Source organism: Rhineura floridana, chromosome 8 (genome assembly GCF_030035675.1).
Source record: "Rhineura floridana isolate rRhiFlo1 chromosome 8, rRhiFlo1.hap2, whole genome shotgun sequence".
Classification (NCBI taxonomy): Eukaryota; Metazoa; Chordata; class Lepidosauria; order Squamata; family Rhineuridae; genus Rhineura; species Rhineura floridana.
Genome location: NC_084487.1, coordinates 55523398 through 55540271, shown reverse-complemented (window position 1 = coordinate 55540271; position 16874 = coordinate 55523398).

The following is a 16874-nucleotide window of genomic DNA, read 5'->3' as shown; positions in this document are numbered from 1 at the left end:
CTAAATTTAGTAGATGTATTAGTTAAGCTTTCATTTAAAAGAATAAAAATAAGGTCAGAAAATGCATCCCCTTCTTAAATCGTACTATATTTTATCCACTGTTTATTTTAAATTTTATTTTATTTGACTGCTTATAGAGACTTACGCTCTAAGATTAAAGTTACTTGAAGTTTTTTTGTCTTCAGTAGGACAACTGAAGAAGTAAAGGAATAAACACTTAGATTTTATAAGTGAAAAAGATAATTCATGCAAACATATATGATAAGAAAACTTGGATGAACTTGGTATATTTCCAACATATATTAATAATAATGGGTCATTAGTTACCTTAATGAAAGAAGTTTATAATATTCAGAATAGCATAATTCAAAAACAAAATTACAGTGTGCACCATCATTAAAAAATTTTGCTGTATACCAGCATATGCTAAATAGGCTAGATTTTGCTGATCTTCTGGTTAGTTAAATATTTATTTTATAACATATGTTGCATGTGATATTAAAAACTCCAGAGCACGTAATCTGAAGCTTCTTGCATAACCATACAGTAAAAGTAATAATAAATATAAAGTAGTTTGAGGGCAAAAGAAAAAATACACTCTTACAATGGTATGGTTTGACTTTATTAGTTTTGTTAACATTGATGAGCATGAATGCATCCACTAGCAGCATTCGCCCAACTCTTGGCCTTGTAACTGAGGTGGAGCCTGTTCATAGCGGTCTTGCATATGGACTGTAGATACCTCATTTTCTTACCTAAAACAGAGCAATGGTAAATTATTTCTGGCTACAGCATTTCTGAAGAATTTCTGGCTACAGCATTATAAGCCTGATGCATTCTATTTTATTCTCATTCCATTTCTTTGTACTGACAAATTATTCTGCAGATAAATAAGGTTTTTATTTTGTTCCATGGGAGAGATGGGGGATTGTATCATTGTAATATACAGTAACTCATGTTTTGTAATAGTGCCTTAACTTGTTTTTCTTTCATGATATTGAAAATTTAATAAAAATAATATACATGAAAATCAGGGCCAGCTCCAAAGGGTGGCTATGTGGGCCCTGGCTGAGGGCTCCTGGGGCTACAAGGGCCCCTGAGGGGCCCCTCCACTCCCCTTCCGTGATCTGTGGAACTTCCGAGCGCCAGCCATTCCCTCGCTCCACCTACCTTTCTCTGCTGACTTCTTTTGTGGTTGTGTGCAGTGCGCACGCAGCGCTACCATTAACCAAGATGGCGGCTGAGGTTTCTCTAAGGTGCTGATGCCCCTGCCGCCATCTTGATTGACGGCAGAGATGCATGTGCATAGCACGCATGAATGCCATCAACCTTGTCCGCCATCTTGGTTAATGGTAGTGCTGCTCGAGCAGCCCACATAACCGCAAAAGACAGAAGACAGGTAGGTGGGGCACACAAGTGCACAGCTGCACATGCATGGGCCCCAGCATGTCTGGGGCCGGCCCTGATGAAAATACTAATAAATATATGGAGTATGTAACACTGACCTGGAGACTCTGCCCTTGACCATGTGGGCACATGGACCTGTTTTGAACTGAGTCAGGCCATTGGTTCATCTAGCTCAGTATTGTCAGGTCCAGTGCCAGTGGGTGGCCAGGTTGGGCCCTGGCATAGGGCCCCTGAAGCTGAGAGGGGTCCCTAGGGGGAGCCTCATTAGGGTGGAGGTCCCCTCTGTACCAGGGTTGGGTTGCGGGATCCAGCAACCAGAAGTTCCCATGGATTGCATAGCGGGAGCTCCCAGGCACCTTCCCAATATAGGTGGCATGGGCACCTGCTCCACCTACCTGTTGCATCAGTGTCACACGCCCCGCACTTCCTTCCATCACCCAAGATGGCAGTGGGGGTGTCCCTAATGGGTTGACATCCCCGCTGCCATCTTAGGTGATGGTAGGTCAGCACATAGGTGTGTACTGATGCGGAAGGTAGGCAGACAGGCCTATTCAGGAGATGGTGTTGGAGCGTACAGCGCTGTAAACCTAGGGCAGGCTAGTGCCCAAGGGCCCAGTCATGCCCAGTGCCAGCCCTGAGTATTTTCTACTCTGAATAGCAAAGGTACTTGGAGATGTTAGGGACTGAACCTTGAACTTTTTGCATTCAAAGTATGTGCTCTGCCACTGAGCTATTGCAGTTTCCCCAAATGTATGCCTCCTTCATGGAATATAACCAAGTGGACATATTTTTCAACACCATCCGCATGGAGGCTGCAACATTTCAATCAGCAATGCTGAAGTATTTTGCTTTCTACTGCTGTTCTTGGGAAATTATTGCTACGTATGCTGTGCAGTGAGAGATTTGAGGGATCCCAGTGAATACCTTGGGTTTGGTCACTTAGATATACAATTTGTTTGCACATATATAGGCTGAGCAAAAATGGAAGATTCACAGTGTTAACACTCCAACAAATCCTATTCCCCATTGTTTTGAGAGGGGACACCAATGCCATAGCTTGGATTCTGTACAAAGAGCTAATCAGGCCTCTGTCCATGTCTCTTTCCAGCTTCAGTCCAAAAACTGGTCTTTTCTTTTGTTCCCCTTCACACATACAGATACCACCTCCAACTAGGGGAGAGGGGGAGAGAATTGTATGCCCCTTTCTGCTTGCCTTCCAGATTCTCCAGCTATTTAGTTTCTATGGCAACGCTTTTGTCCAAGCATTACCAAAGCAATTGTTTAACAGACCTGGCTAGGACTATTACCTAAGAACAAAACTGATTTGATCATTTTAGTTACACTCTTTCCTGCAGAATCACATCTTACAGTTATAAAAAAAATAGGATTGGAGGGCCCGCTGAAAACCAATTTAGTTTAGCCCCAATCTCATTTTGTTATATTATAGACGTTTATCCCACCAATCAGAGCTGGCACCAGCTGGGCATTATTGTGGTACAATATAGTCCAAAGAAGGACCCAAATATTCTCACCCTTATACATATCTTCTATTGTGCCATTGATACTACCACCACATAATCAGTTTATTTAGCTAAAGACAGTGCAGCGGGCTAAGGAGAATCCAATTAGAGGAATTACTCTAATAGTGCCTGACAATTTGTTTCTGATTTCCATCCTAAATTTAGTAATGGTCATCTTAAATATATTTGTTCTTATCTTCAATATATTTGTTCTTATCCTTTAACCTCAGTAAAATTCCTTCCTTCTACTGTGATGGCCTCCCTCATATTTGTGTACAATGAAACTAAATATCTGCTCTCTTTCTCTCTTGCTAGGCTAAACAACTCTATCTTTATCAGTCTTCCCATGTAAGATATGTTCTCCATTTGAGTGATTGTTCCAACTTGCTTTGTACAGCTTGGAATTAGAAGCCATGGAGACTAGAACTCAGCATATTACAAAGAAAGGTCTGCAACTATTTAATTGTATCAATTAATTTTTATATAAATAACCATATTGTAATTTGCACAGTGACTTTCTGCAGTTACCTCATAGTGAAGATACAGTGGAGCTGGGCCTTCTGAATCCATTCTGCATACACTTGCCTGTTCTTTCCCATGATTGGAAAAAATAGACAGAGCTGGTGCCAGGCATGACTGGGCTCTTGGGCGCCAGCCTGCCTCGAGCCCACGTCACCTGCACACACGCCCCACCTACCTCTCCTGTTGCTGTGAATGTTGTGCATGCCTGCACCAGGGGCTTCCTTAAGAGGCTGATACCCCCGCCGCCATCTTGGTTGATGGCACGCATGTGCAGTATGCTACATGCGCACATGCCTACCATCAACCAAGATGGCAGGAGGGACATCAGCCCTTAGGGAAGCCTCCACTGCCACCTTGGTTGATGGCAGGCATACGTGTGAAGAGCACATAGCATTCACAGCAATGGGAGAGGTAGGTGGGGTGTGCGTGCAGGCTTATTGAAGCCCCTGCAGTCTATATAGGAGGGTGCCTGGGAGCTCCCTCTCTGCTATCTGTAGCAGGGTCGGGAATTGACACTGCTGTGGTTTGCAGAATGGGAGCACTAGCCTCCCATCATAAGGAGTGACTCTTCATGGGCCCTCTGGGCTGCAGGGGCACTTGGCTAGGGCCCAACATGGCCATTCTCTGGCACTGGCCCCAAAAATAGACTTCTGCAGACTTTTATTTATTTTGATAAAAATAATTACTTAAGAATGCCTGCTGTGATATATTTTGCTTCCTCAAGGTATATGAGTCTGCTTGCTTGCCTGAATCATTTGGAATTATTTTCTCAGCAGGCACCTTACTACAGTGCTGTGCACCTGTTCGCTAACTGTGCCACACTGTAATCAGGATTCTTTGGGTTAACAATTGTTAACCCAAACAATCTCGGATTGGGAATTGGTATGGATGGTCCCACATTACAGTAGAAAATTGGGCATGGTGGCCATTTGATGTTCTCTATATATGATTCTATTAGTTGTCATAGGAGTTTTAATCAGCTTCCACACGTGTCTCAAGGTGATGTACAAAATTATTTATTGCATGCCATGTCACAGTGTGCTTCCGAATGATTTTCCACATTACCCCATGGGCCAAGCTGAAGTAGGCCCTGAACCACACAGAACTCTGCTGAATGACTAACTAACAATGCATGGTGGAAGAGAAGTACTGCTTCTTTACCATGATTTAAGTAGGCATGATAACAAGCTCTTTCTTGTGCTCTTATGACAGTGCACTCTTACCCATGATTAGTGGGTTTTTATTTGTTGTCTGTGCCACAGTGGCTCCTGCTGAATGTGTTTGTAATGTAGTAGAATAGGATAGGATGACATCATGAGGACTTTTCCCTATCACTTTGTGTGTAGACTGGTTTCCTCTACGCTAGACTAATGTGCAGATGTCATCAGCCTGCCATTCTGTGATTGGTGAGAATTGGCGGTGATGTGGCTGGTGGGATTGCTTTATTCTATTTTTTTGTGTTTGCTTTTGTTTGCTCATCAATTTTTTGTATGGAGGAATATAGGATACTAATAAAAGCATGATCTTAACTGTGTCTACTCGGAAGTAAGTCCCGTTGAATTCAGTAAATGGAGCCTAAGTTGCAGCCTAACTTACCTATATCATGCTGATGCTGGAACCACAGGATTGCCTGACTCCTTTGCAATTTAAATTGATGGTGCTTAAAAGTGCATCTTGCCCTAATTTGAAACAACTATTTGCCTGTGATACCACATTTATGATTATTTGCATTGTAAGCATATTTTTTGTCATAAAAGTATTTGAAAAATGTGAACAATAAGGTTAATTTTTTAACTACAAGCCTGATCAAAGATCACTTTTTTATGTATTGGTATCTGTATAAGTGTTCACCATTCTTGTTATTGTTTAACAAGATGTCTTTGCATGGGGTTTAGTTATTCAGATTCTTTTGGTTACTTGAAGTAGTGTCATGTGCTCTTAGTTTCTGCCAATGTCTTAATTTTTTACTCTCTTGACTTGAAACTCAAACCTGCATTAGACTCATGGCTATCTAGTGCTAGAATACAGAAAATACCCTAATAGAAGTAATAATAGAAAAATACCCTCATCCCAAATGCCTTACTTGACATTTGATTGTAATGGGAAAGATTTTCAACTCCAAGAAAGATGACTAGGATCATAGTCAGATGATAGGTGATTAGTATCATATCAGTTTGACTTACAGTCAAAGTGGGAAGGTAATATCACACACCTTGAGACTTCTAGACTTGTATTGTTTTGGGACAGGAGTAAGAGACTGATTCTCCAACTACAAACTATCATTTTTGAGTACTGAAAAATACTAAGCCTTCTGGCAGAACAAAGTAACCAAGTCATCACATCATCCTTCCAAATTGTTACATACACATTCATTGTAGTAAAATGAGTGTCTGAATGGGCACCATGTTTGCCATATGTACTGATTTACCCCTCATTTGTCTGTGCATGTTGTTCTTTTCAGTGAATTTGCCAAGCCTTTTGTGTCAATGCTTTTGTTGTTGTTCCTGCTTTTATAGAGGACTGCAAAATGACCCAAGTACAGTAGAAAAAAATAACTGGGTGATAACCAACTTTCAGAGTAGGCCCATTCAGGATAAAAAGGCTAAGCTGTAGGTAATGTCTAAAGATTTCGTTCTTTAGATAATGAATGAACAAAATCAAAGTGTTTCAGCTTCCAAATGAATAACAACAAACTTTTCAAGCCAAGGACGTTTCAAACTGGTTATTCTCTTGGACTTAAAATAACTGGAAGTTAATTGACAGTAGTGTTTTAGCAATGCTGATCATGACCAAACAGTTTATGATGATGACACAAACTATATATTCTTGAGAAACTAACAAGATTTAGAGTTAGACAATAATGAAGACCTTTCTGGAACTTGAGATATTTAAGGTTCCTTTGCAGAGTTAACCACATATTGTATACGAACCATGTGCATTAGGGCCCCGCCTTTAAAAAAAAAAAAGCAACATAAAGTTTTAGGAGGTGGCTGTTGAGAGCAGAGCATCAGTAACTAGTGGGTGCTTTGTTTTCCCCATATCTGGCATTGTGCCCTACCCAGCTGTTTTTTTCCCCTTTGCAGTGTTCAAAAAAGGTGTTTACCCTCATGTAGTCCCAGCACTGGTATTTGTTTAGACAATTTAACACCTGATGTGAAAAGTTAAAATGATGCCAAGACTATTCAGAGCTTGAGCTTTTCTTTTTCAAATAACATATAGAGATGGAAACTGGAGGTAGAAAATGCCCCCTACTTTGGAATTTACACTCAGTGTATATTCGTGGAAAGGTCAGTCCTGTGCACCTCTACCACATAGAAGAAAAGCAAAGAAATCAACAGTCTTGTCTTTTTAAAGGTTCCTGCTAGGAAATATATGCACACCTTTCCCACTTTTCAGTGTGGAAAGGGAAAGCAGAGACATATGTGCCAGTACGGAATATCAAATATTGCACATCATAGTAATGGTTTCATAACAGAAGTGGATCATATGATTAAGTCCAATATATGTTTGGCTCAATAACTATTGTTCTTAAACCTACAAAAACCACATTTTTAGAATGTAGCTGTCATTTTTAGAACCATTCCTTCAAGATGATCAAATTTTTAAGAATTCCACCATACAGAGGAGGGAAAAAATCAATTAGAGCTGAGTCTGATTTATGAAATTTTATCTTTTTTTTTTTTTTTCAATAATTTTTATTCAGATTTTCATAAAACATACAAAACAAAATCATAAAACATTCAAAGACAAAAAACAAAATCAAAAATAGTTAAACAAAAAGAAAAAAAGAAAAAAAAAACAAAAATAAAAAATAAAGAGTAAAATATTGACTTCCCATTTGTCAAAGATCAAATCAGTTATAAGTCTATAATATATAACAATCCTGTCTCTTAAGTCATATTATAAAATCACTTTCCTCCAATAGTTATCTTACTTAATCATCAAATCTCATAAACATTACTTTATTCTTTCCACAAAAAGTCAAAGAGAGGTTTCAATTCTTTAAGAAATATATCTATCAATTTTTTTTCCAGATAAGCATATCGATTAATCCATCTCATTACTAATTATGATAATCTTATTGTCATAACCATAGTCAAAATAAACATTTCAATTAATCCAACACATCAGAATCTGTTAGGTTCAGTAATTTCAGTAGCCATTGTTCTATTATCTCTATTAGTTCCATTTTCCATCTTCCATCTTCAGTAGTCTTGTTAAGTCCAGTAATTTCAATATCCAATCTTCCATTATCAGTATTCCATAATAATCTTGCTGTCAAAGCCATAGTCATATAGTAAGAGTCTGATGGGAATTACCTCTATCCCAAATATTTTCTTGCCATCCATTCTGAATAGGTTGCTGAAATACTGCTGTAAAATCATATCTCTGTTCTTTTTTTCAAAATACACTGGGTCATCTCTTAAAAGTTTTTCCATTGTCACATGGCTGCAGTTAATTCCATAGATTTTCTCTATATTGGGCTCCATCACATCATTCCAGTCCAGAAGATAATCCATGCCATTGATAACTTTATCTCTAGAATCTTCATTAATTTCTTCAGAGATAACATTGAGTTCCAAACAATAGATTTTATTTCTAAAGTCCATAGACTCCAAATCTTGTTCCTGTTCCACGTTTGTTCCAATCTCCGGGATCTCCTCTCTCACAGGGACCCCTATTCCAGTCTCCAGGGTCTCCTCTCTCACAGGGACCCCTGTTCCAATCTCCGGGGTCTCCTCTCTCACAGGGACCCCTTCCAGGGTCACCTCTCTCACAGGGACCCTTATATCTTTAATCTCCTGCTTCATTTTACTCAATTCAATTTTCGTTATCTCAATCTCATCCATTATTTTCTGAAACATAGTTATTTCCAGATTCTCAGCCACTTTCTTAATTGCCATTTTAAAAGAAAAATATAGGAAAACCACTTCTTATTTCAGCAACAATTGGGTTAATACTCCAAACTTGGTGACATCACAGTATAAACAGAGCAGACAGCCTTATCTCTCCAATAGTTAAGTAAACAAAATGCAGTTCCCAGGATCGAAACAATTAATGGCAATCGTCAAGAAACAGATTCGTCAAAATAAAATAGACCAAAAAGAGAGTAGTCTCAAAACAGTATAATATTTTTCAAAATAAAAATCTGGAATAGAAATCCCTCTTCTGTGTATATCTTTAGAATGCAAATCCAGGACAGCTTTTTGCAACAAAAACAGAGATAAGCTATTAATTAGTGCGTAGCAGAGAGAAGTTACGGCTCCCCAGTGAGATGTCAAAAACCGATCAATCTGGCAAATCTCTTTTAAACAGCAACAATTTAAGTCAAGTAAAAGAAAAATATAGAAAGAAGGGTGCTTGCCTGTTAGTGCGTTCTCTCTTAGAAGATAAGATGAACGTTCGCTTTAACAGATAGAGCTTGCTGTTGAAAATCCGTCCCACCTTCGTCGGCTGGACCTCGTCCCATAAATTAATGAGATCTGGTCGTCCCAACAAAAATAGGCTTTGAGGTTAATCTCTTCGTTTCTCCCTACCCGGGAGAAGTTTAATCAGTCAAAAAAAAAAGAAAAAACTGACTGATATATCTGAATAAGCTTCTTTTGAGGCAGGAGCCCATCTCAAAAGCAGGCACAGGCTAAGTCACCCTTCCCGGAAGTCGATTTATGAAATTTTATCCAAAACAATGTTGTGCTGTTCCTGTCAAAACTAGATCATGGTGTTGACGTTTCCATGAAGCAAACTATCTGGCTTAAGTAACAAATGCAAATCATAGCATAAACTAAACTGAAAATGAAAATTTTTAGGAATCATGTGTCAGTGTCCATTAGCGAGAGAAGGTGACATCTAGTGTCAGTTTGGAGTGTGAACAAGTCAAAATTCAGATAATTAGAAATACTGTAAGATAAATTCTAGATCTAAATTCATTGTGCTACTGGTCCAACTTTGTAAATAATATTTCCCTGCTGATTTTGTCCCTTATAGTTCTTTAATATCTGTTGTAACTTACTAGTTCTGTATTGCAATACCATGATGTTTGTCTGTACAGAAGACTGTAAAATATATGAAATATCTCTCACTGACTTGTGAAACTTTACACTGAAGATCTATGCTAAATGAGGCAGGCAAATTTTAGAATAGCCTTAACTGGGAACAATAACAATATATTCCAAGGCTATGGGAAATTCTGATCATATTCTCAGTATGAGGTAGTGAAAGAAAATGAACAAAATCTATTTGAATTACTCTACATATCTCTTTTTTAAATATATCTATATAAACATAGAAAATCTAACAAACATAAGAAATAATTAAGGCTGCAATCCAATGCACGCTTACCTGGGATTAAATCTAATTGAACCCAATGGAATTTACTTGAGTAGACTTGTATTAGGTTTCACTGTAAATGTTACAAGTTTACTAGTCACAAAAAGCACATCTAAAGTACATTTAAAAGTACATCTAAAGAGACAGTCTGATCATATATTCTACTACAGTAATCAACACATTTCTCTAAAAAGATATATTTTGTCCCTCTACATTTAATATTTACTCCTTGTCTTTTTAGCTCCTTTTTAAAAAAAACTATAGGATAACACAGGGGCAGAATGGCTATAATATGTGATCAATGCAGTTTGTAGCAGTGTACTACACAAGAGAATGTTATTATAAACTACGAATCAAAGTCTATGCAGAACGTTGGTGTGATACTAGAATTACCTTAGATAAAAGGTTTTAAATCTTTTACAGAAATTGTGAAAGGATTTTAGACTTGATTTTGTAGACTAGACAAGAGATTAGCAGGACCTCCTCTATGACTAAAGTATGCTCTTACATTGATGCCTTTGGGATGAACATGTCAGCAACAAAGGGCAGAAGCAGAAACATTAACAGTTCTAACTTTATCCTGTGTGTTTTCTTCTTTTGGCAAAGCAGCAGTGTGAGCAGAGAGTTATGTCACCATTCTCCAAAGTATACATGTTTGGATGTGCTTTGTTTGAGATTCTAAACAGGTACTTGCCATAATCTATCATTCACCTCCCATCAGGCAGGCAAAAGTGATATCAGCTTGTGAGTTCCTAGGTACTTCAATTGCCCTGCATGACCAAGGATGTAATACTAAACATACATACTATGAAGTAAATCCTGCTGAATTCACTGACTCTTTCTTCCAATTGTAGATATGACAGGAAAGGGTAGTTTGGAATCATTCTGAAAGTGGAAAAGAGTAAGCGGAATTATCATTTTTTGATAAGGAAATCACATAAGAATAAAGCTGATATTTTACAAAATATGAATGCACATTTGTATGTAGAAACAGTTGTTTTATTTATTTAAAAATGAACATAATGAGAATAATGTTGTTATAGCTGATCCACTATGATTGTCTTTTATTTTTATAATATATTTTTATTGTTTTAAGAAGCAGCATAACATAAAGTATCAAAATTTATACCCCTCCCCAATAGGAGTTTGTCTTTTAGGGTAATATGCTAGAGAAGACTGGAGTGTCATGTTCAGAACCACCTTGGATGGGAAGAAAAGTCAAGGAACTATTTGAAAAGGTTGTCTGGAGTGGGACCATCCTTTCTCAGTACAGACTTTCTATACATATCTGCAAGCTTACATTTCCAGACAAAGACATTTGAGCCAAGATGACACTGGCCTGGTTTGCATGAAATGCTATGTTGTGTTTTGTTTAAGCCATGATTTAACAAAACAAGTTAATCATGAGTCTTCCCACAGACAAACAAACAAATAATAGTTTTTTTCTCCACAGCTTGGTTTGTTTTCCAGTAGCTCTCGCTTCTTGCCTTTGTAGCTTGGCAAGCATCTGGGGTGGGATGTCCATAGTTAAGGAAGGGTATCTATGCCAAGCCATAGTTAAAACAAACAAAGGTATATAAGCCAACATTAAACCATGGATTCATATTGTGGGTTTGTTGGTGGTAAATAAACCATAGTTAAGTCACTGGGCAGTTTTCAGACAATCAATTTTTGCAAAATGAACTAGCCACTTCAACAGATGCTGAGGGCTTGAAGCAGATCGAGTGTGTGTCACACAGCCTGCTGTACTGAGGTATGATGGAGGATTCTCCCCATTGCTTTTGTTGTTGATGTTGTTATTTATTACATTTATATCCCGCCCTTCCAATAGGAGCCCAGGGTGGCAAACAAAAGCACTAAAAACACTTTAAAACATCAAAAAACAGACTTTAAAATATATTAAATCAAAACATCTTTAAAAACATTTTTTTTAAAAAAGCTTTAAAAGTATCTCTTTTCAGAAAAGTTAAAAACACATTAAAAAGCAATTCCAACACAGACACAGACTGGGATAAGGTCTTTACTTAAAAGGCTTGTTGAAAGAGGAAGATCTTCAGTAGGAGCCGAAAAGATAGCCAGTGAGAAGATCCAAAATGTAGGTAAGCTGGTAATCTCTGGCAACAGGAAGGAGTGGACACTGTAAACACATATTTTTCAATGAGGGTACTAACCCACAGAGGCTTTAAGCAAATCATTTAAGTGCCAGCCCACTTACATCCAGACATGTTCAGATTTATATATTCTATTCAATGCAATTCATATGACTCTGCTCAAATGAAACATGTTGGGAAATTTGTCTGCATTTTTAAGTAGAGCAGAAGCAATTTCCTCTTGAATTTCCAATGGATCCATAACTGATTTTCTGACAAAGATTGCAAGCAGTGTCTTGAAAAATATGGAAGATGTAAAGAGCTATCAAGAGAAAAATAACTCTGCTTAAATTCAGTTGAAATCAATGGAAGTTAGCACAAAGGTAAGTGTTGTGTAGTCTGGTCTTATGCATGTTTACAGGAAAGAAGACCCCTGACTTCAATAGAAATTATTCCCATAGGATTAATCCTGTGTATATAAGTTTTCATAGGATAGTATATTTCTTTTAAAATTATAACGTGAAAGAAAGTGATATGTATTTTCTTATCTTCAGGGTTGTCTGAGTCATGAAACATTTAGGATTTCTGTTTGATCAGGTTGCACATATTGCTAAGTTATAACTTTTCAAATGTTTTAAATCATGCTTTTAAAATAATATAATATCATTAGAACATCATGTGAGGATTCAAGCAATAAAGCTTATCACAGTGGCTTATTCTGTACTTAAAGTTTATTGGACAATGGTTCAATTTGCTGATCTTTGTGATAGGTGGGATAGGTACATAAAATATTATATAGGTACTTGTGCTTGAAAAAGAGTAGCTTTTTGAAAAATAACATGTTGATACTGCCATTTTAGGTTAAAAATGCTCAAACAATAAATTACTACTGCTGCTTCTAGCAGACACCTTTTGTTATTCATTACCCGTTGCATATAGTTTGCTAACCAAAATAGTCATTCGGTAATTTTAAATAGTACCTCATAACAAAGAATTTCTATTGGCATGTACACTTTAAGTTAAGAATTCTAAGAATTCCTTTGCTGTTGCTTATGGCTGCAACTTTCTTGGTTTCTTGCCAATTTTGCTGGTGGGGTAAGGGTATGATATGACCTTGGGGGAAAACTGAAACAGTTACCTAGGGAGATTTGCTTTCGTTTCTTTAGAATTGGGTGTGTTGCAACTGTGATTTATGGAGCTTTCAGAAGCTATCTGGCAATTACTCTGTTTTCTGTGTTACTTCATTTGCACATTTCTTGAATGTTTAGTTGTCAGAAAAAGGTTGTCAAAAGTATAATCTCCTACTCAGCACATTTGTGCCCCCTATGCATTATTTACAGTGAAAGTAAAATACTCCATTTGGGGAGGTACGCCTCAGTAGTAGAGCCCCCTCAGTGAATACATTTGTGCAGTACATGCAGACACGGGGAAAGGGGCTAGTAAGTACATGGGACATCAGGGATGAGATGAGTTGATGTAGCCTCACTTATATGTTGTTTTACATGGGAGCTGTAATTTCTAAATAGGGTGTTAGTTTTACTTCTCAATGACACTCAAAATGCAAGCTTAGTAAAATCATGAAAAATGACAAAGTTTGATGAAGTAGTAAGATTTGGAAGGGTTCAAATTAGGGGTATTTTCATACATGGAGCACTATTCCATGGTTTTCCTAAACAAATATGTTGGGCTATGTTAGCACTAGTATAACTATCTATGGTATGAGAGCTAGCTTTACTACAAATGAAGATGGCTGAATTTTGCCATATTTTATAATTGGGGGGGCATGCAGTGTTATGAGCTCACAGAAAGAAGGGAAGGGAAGGTATTTGCAGGGCATTTTAAAGGGCCTGGTGTGTGTGGGACAAATTTATGATGCACCCTGTTGATATTGCAGGCATTAGTGCAATCAAGATTTTTCACAGCAAAGGATGTTCAACTGTCATGCTTATTGGTTGCAAAAATAGTGCTTAACCAACCTGGAGGAATGTTGCTGTTAAACAGTGGCTGGATAAGAGAGCCGTCACTTCCTATGGTGTACTTTTGTCCCACTGTTCCAATATTTGAATATTCAGTCAAACTAAATCTATACAAAATCCTGCAAACCCTGCAAAATCTGTTTACCAGAGGCAAAAGTGCACTGAATCTCCACATCATAAGCAAGAACTCTTTCTAACCACTTTAATCACTCTCAAAAAATGATAATCTATCTCCACCCTATGATCGTCTCATAATGGAAGCACATTTTGAGTCAATTTCATGTGATTCATTCAGTCACAGTTTCACTGTCTAGAAAAACCTTAGAGGAGAGGAAAGCCCTAGTAATTCAGGAAAGGCTGTATAAAATAATGAGCTTCAAGGATGGACTGGGGATGATTGCAAAGGTGGCATCCCTCTACTGAAAACTATAGTGTGCATGTGTGTGTTTTCTTTTTAATGTTCATGTTAATCCTAAGAGGAAGGAATCTCTTTTTGTATTTTTGTTTTCTTTAGTTCACATTACATTTTTTATTTAAATTTACTTTGTTTTCTCTGTTTCTAATTTATCAATTTCCTCATAATTGGCCCTGCCCTTTTTATATTTACCTCCTAAACTCTGTTTATTTTCAATGCATTCTTTGTTGCATCAGACCCATTTTGCACAGATCCCTGTTCCATTAGTCTGTTCCATTAGTCTGCACAGCATATGTTTTTTTCAGTCACCATCTCTGGCTCTTTACCCCCTTCCTGCCCTTTAAGTTTTTCCCTCTTTCATCAAACTGTTACAAGACTGTGCTGGAGAAATTATCTCAAATGAACACAAAACAATTAAATAAGAAGGCAGACACTAAAGCATGTCAAACTGTTCCTTTTAGAGCAATTATTACATGTTTTACTTTGTGCTTTAAGGCATGAATCCAAGAGTCAAATAAATTTAGCTGCTCAGGAATGTGTAACAATTATACTATATTTTAATGTATTCCAGAGCCTGCTCTTGTGAACAATGCCACAATAATAGCTAGAAGGTCAATCAGAGGGCAGTTGGGGAAGTGACTAGAGACATATGATTGTGTTGTATGCTGTCCTCACTCTCAGACCCAGTTCTGGAAAGTATTTCTAAGAAGAAAAGTTCTAACTGCCTTTTTAAAATCTAGGCTGACTCACTACCTAGATCTGTATTATGTGGAACTATATATGTTCTGGGGGTTTTCCTTTAAAAGCAAGCACGGGGGTCCTTTCAAAGCAAGCACAGTGTAGACTTCAGTTTTCCTAGACTACAAGGGTTAGGCAGTTTTCCTAGGTTAAAAAAAAGACTCAGCAGAAAGTTTAGCTTTCAGATCAGTTTAAAACCAGCCAGAAACAAATCCAGCTACCATTTAAAACTACAGGGCATCTTGCACTTTAAAAATGTGTTCTGCTCAGTAAAAAAAAAAAGAGGGGGGGGGAGATCAAGTAAAAGCAAATTAGGTTTGTGAATTAAAAGTTTTTTTTAATAGGAATCTTTTTCAGTGAATGAATAAAGGAAGGAAAACGTCCCCAGGGACTTAATTCTCAATCAGCTCACCACCCATTGCCCACTTAATCAACACTCATTATTTACTCCTTAATTTCCACCAGCCAAACTGCCCTGACTCCAACCCCTTTTCAAATTCTTCCACTCAGGAATTTGACTGGCTGTAGTAACAGCTGGGAGGAACCAGACAGACATATCAATTTATGACAACCCAGTGAGGGACCCCGGTCCATGACTGGAGGGAGTCTTAACCAATGAAGTCCTGCCTCAGTGACAGAGCAAGTTTAGCAGCTTTCCTACCTCAGCAACAAAGTGTCAAAGCAGGGGTTTTTTTTAACTGATTGGTGAAATGGAGAGAACCAATCTCTGAGTATATCTATATCTCCGAATATATCTATAGGAAGGACAGGAAAGGACATACTGGAGGTAGTGTTGCTCTATATGTGAAAGAGGGCATTGAATCAAGCAAGCTAGGAACCCTAAAAAGGCAGCCTCCTCCACAGAATCATGATACTGTGCTCCAAGAGTAATTTAGTAATTCTGTCGTCCCCCTGATCAAAATGCTCAGGGAGATCTTGAGATGAAAAATGAAATCGAGGAAGCACCCAAACTGAGAAATGTTGTAGTAATGGGTGACTTAAGCTACCCTGACAGAATGGCTACATGTGTTCCAGTCACAACAAATAGGTAAAATTTCTAGATATCCTAAATGTTTATGCTCTAGAAGAGTTGGTCATGGAAAGACCCAAGACCTGGTGTGAGTTGTTGGGACCATAGTGCTATTAAATTAAACACACATGTAAACCAACCAATTGCAATGAAAATCCAACACAGTCACATATGACCTCAAAGAAGAAACTTCCCCAAAATGAGGGGATTGGTAACAAAGAAGATAAAAGGCAAAGTCAAGAGGGTGACATCATTCCAAAATGCTTGGAAGTTGTTCAAAAACACAATATTAGAAGCTCAACTGGACTGCATATTGCCTGAACACTACCAGGGCTACGAGGATGCCAGTGTAGTTAAAAAGCAGAGTCAAAGCTGCTATTAGAGGCAAGAAGGCTTCCTTCAAAAAACAGGAAGCTTGTCTGAATTAGAGGAATAAAAAGGAACACATTTCTTTTGCCAAAATGCAAAAGAAAGACAATAAGGGATGCTAAAAAAAATTTTTTTTGAGGAGCACACTGCTAAAAACGTAAACATCAACAACAAAAATATTTAAATACATTCAAAGCAGGAGACTGTCTAGGAAAGTGGTTGGACCCTTGGATGACAAGGGAGTCAAAGGTGTGCTAAAACAAGATAAGGAGATTGTAGAGAAGCTAAAGAGTTAGGGGTGAGGAGTGAGGTGGCCAGGTTTGCTGATGATACTAAATTGTTCAGGGTTCTTAAAAAGGAATTGCGAAGAGCTCCAAACAGGGGTGTAGTTTTCCAGGGTCCCAGAGTGTCTTAGATCCCATACTTTTTTGGAAGCAGAATCCCTATGTCTCCAGCATCCTTTTCTGCTGATTGGAGTCA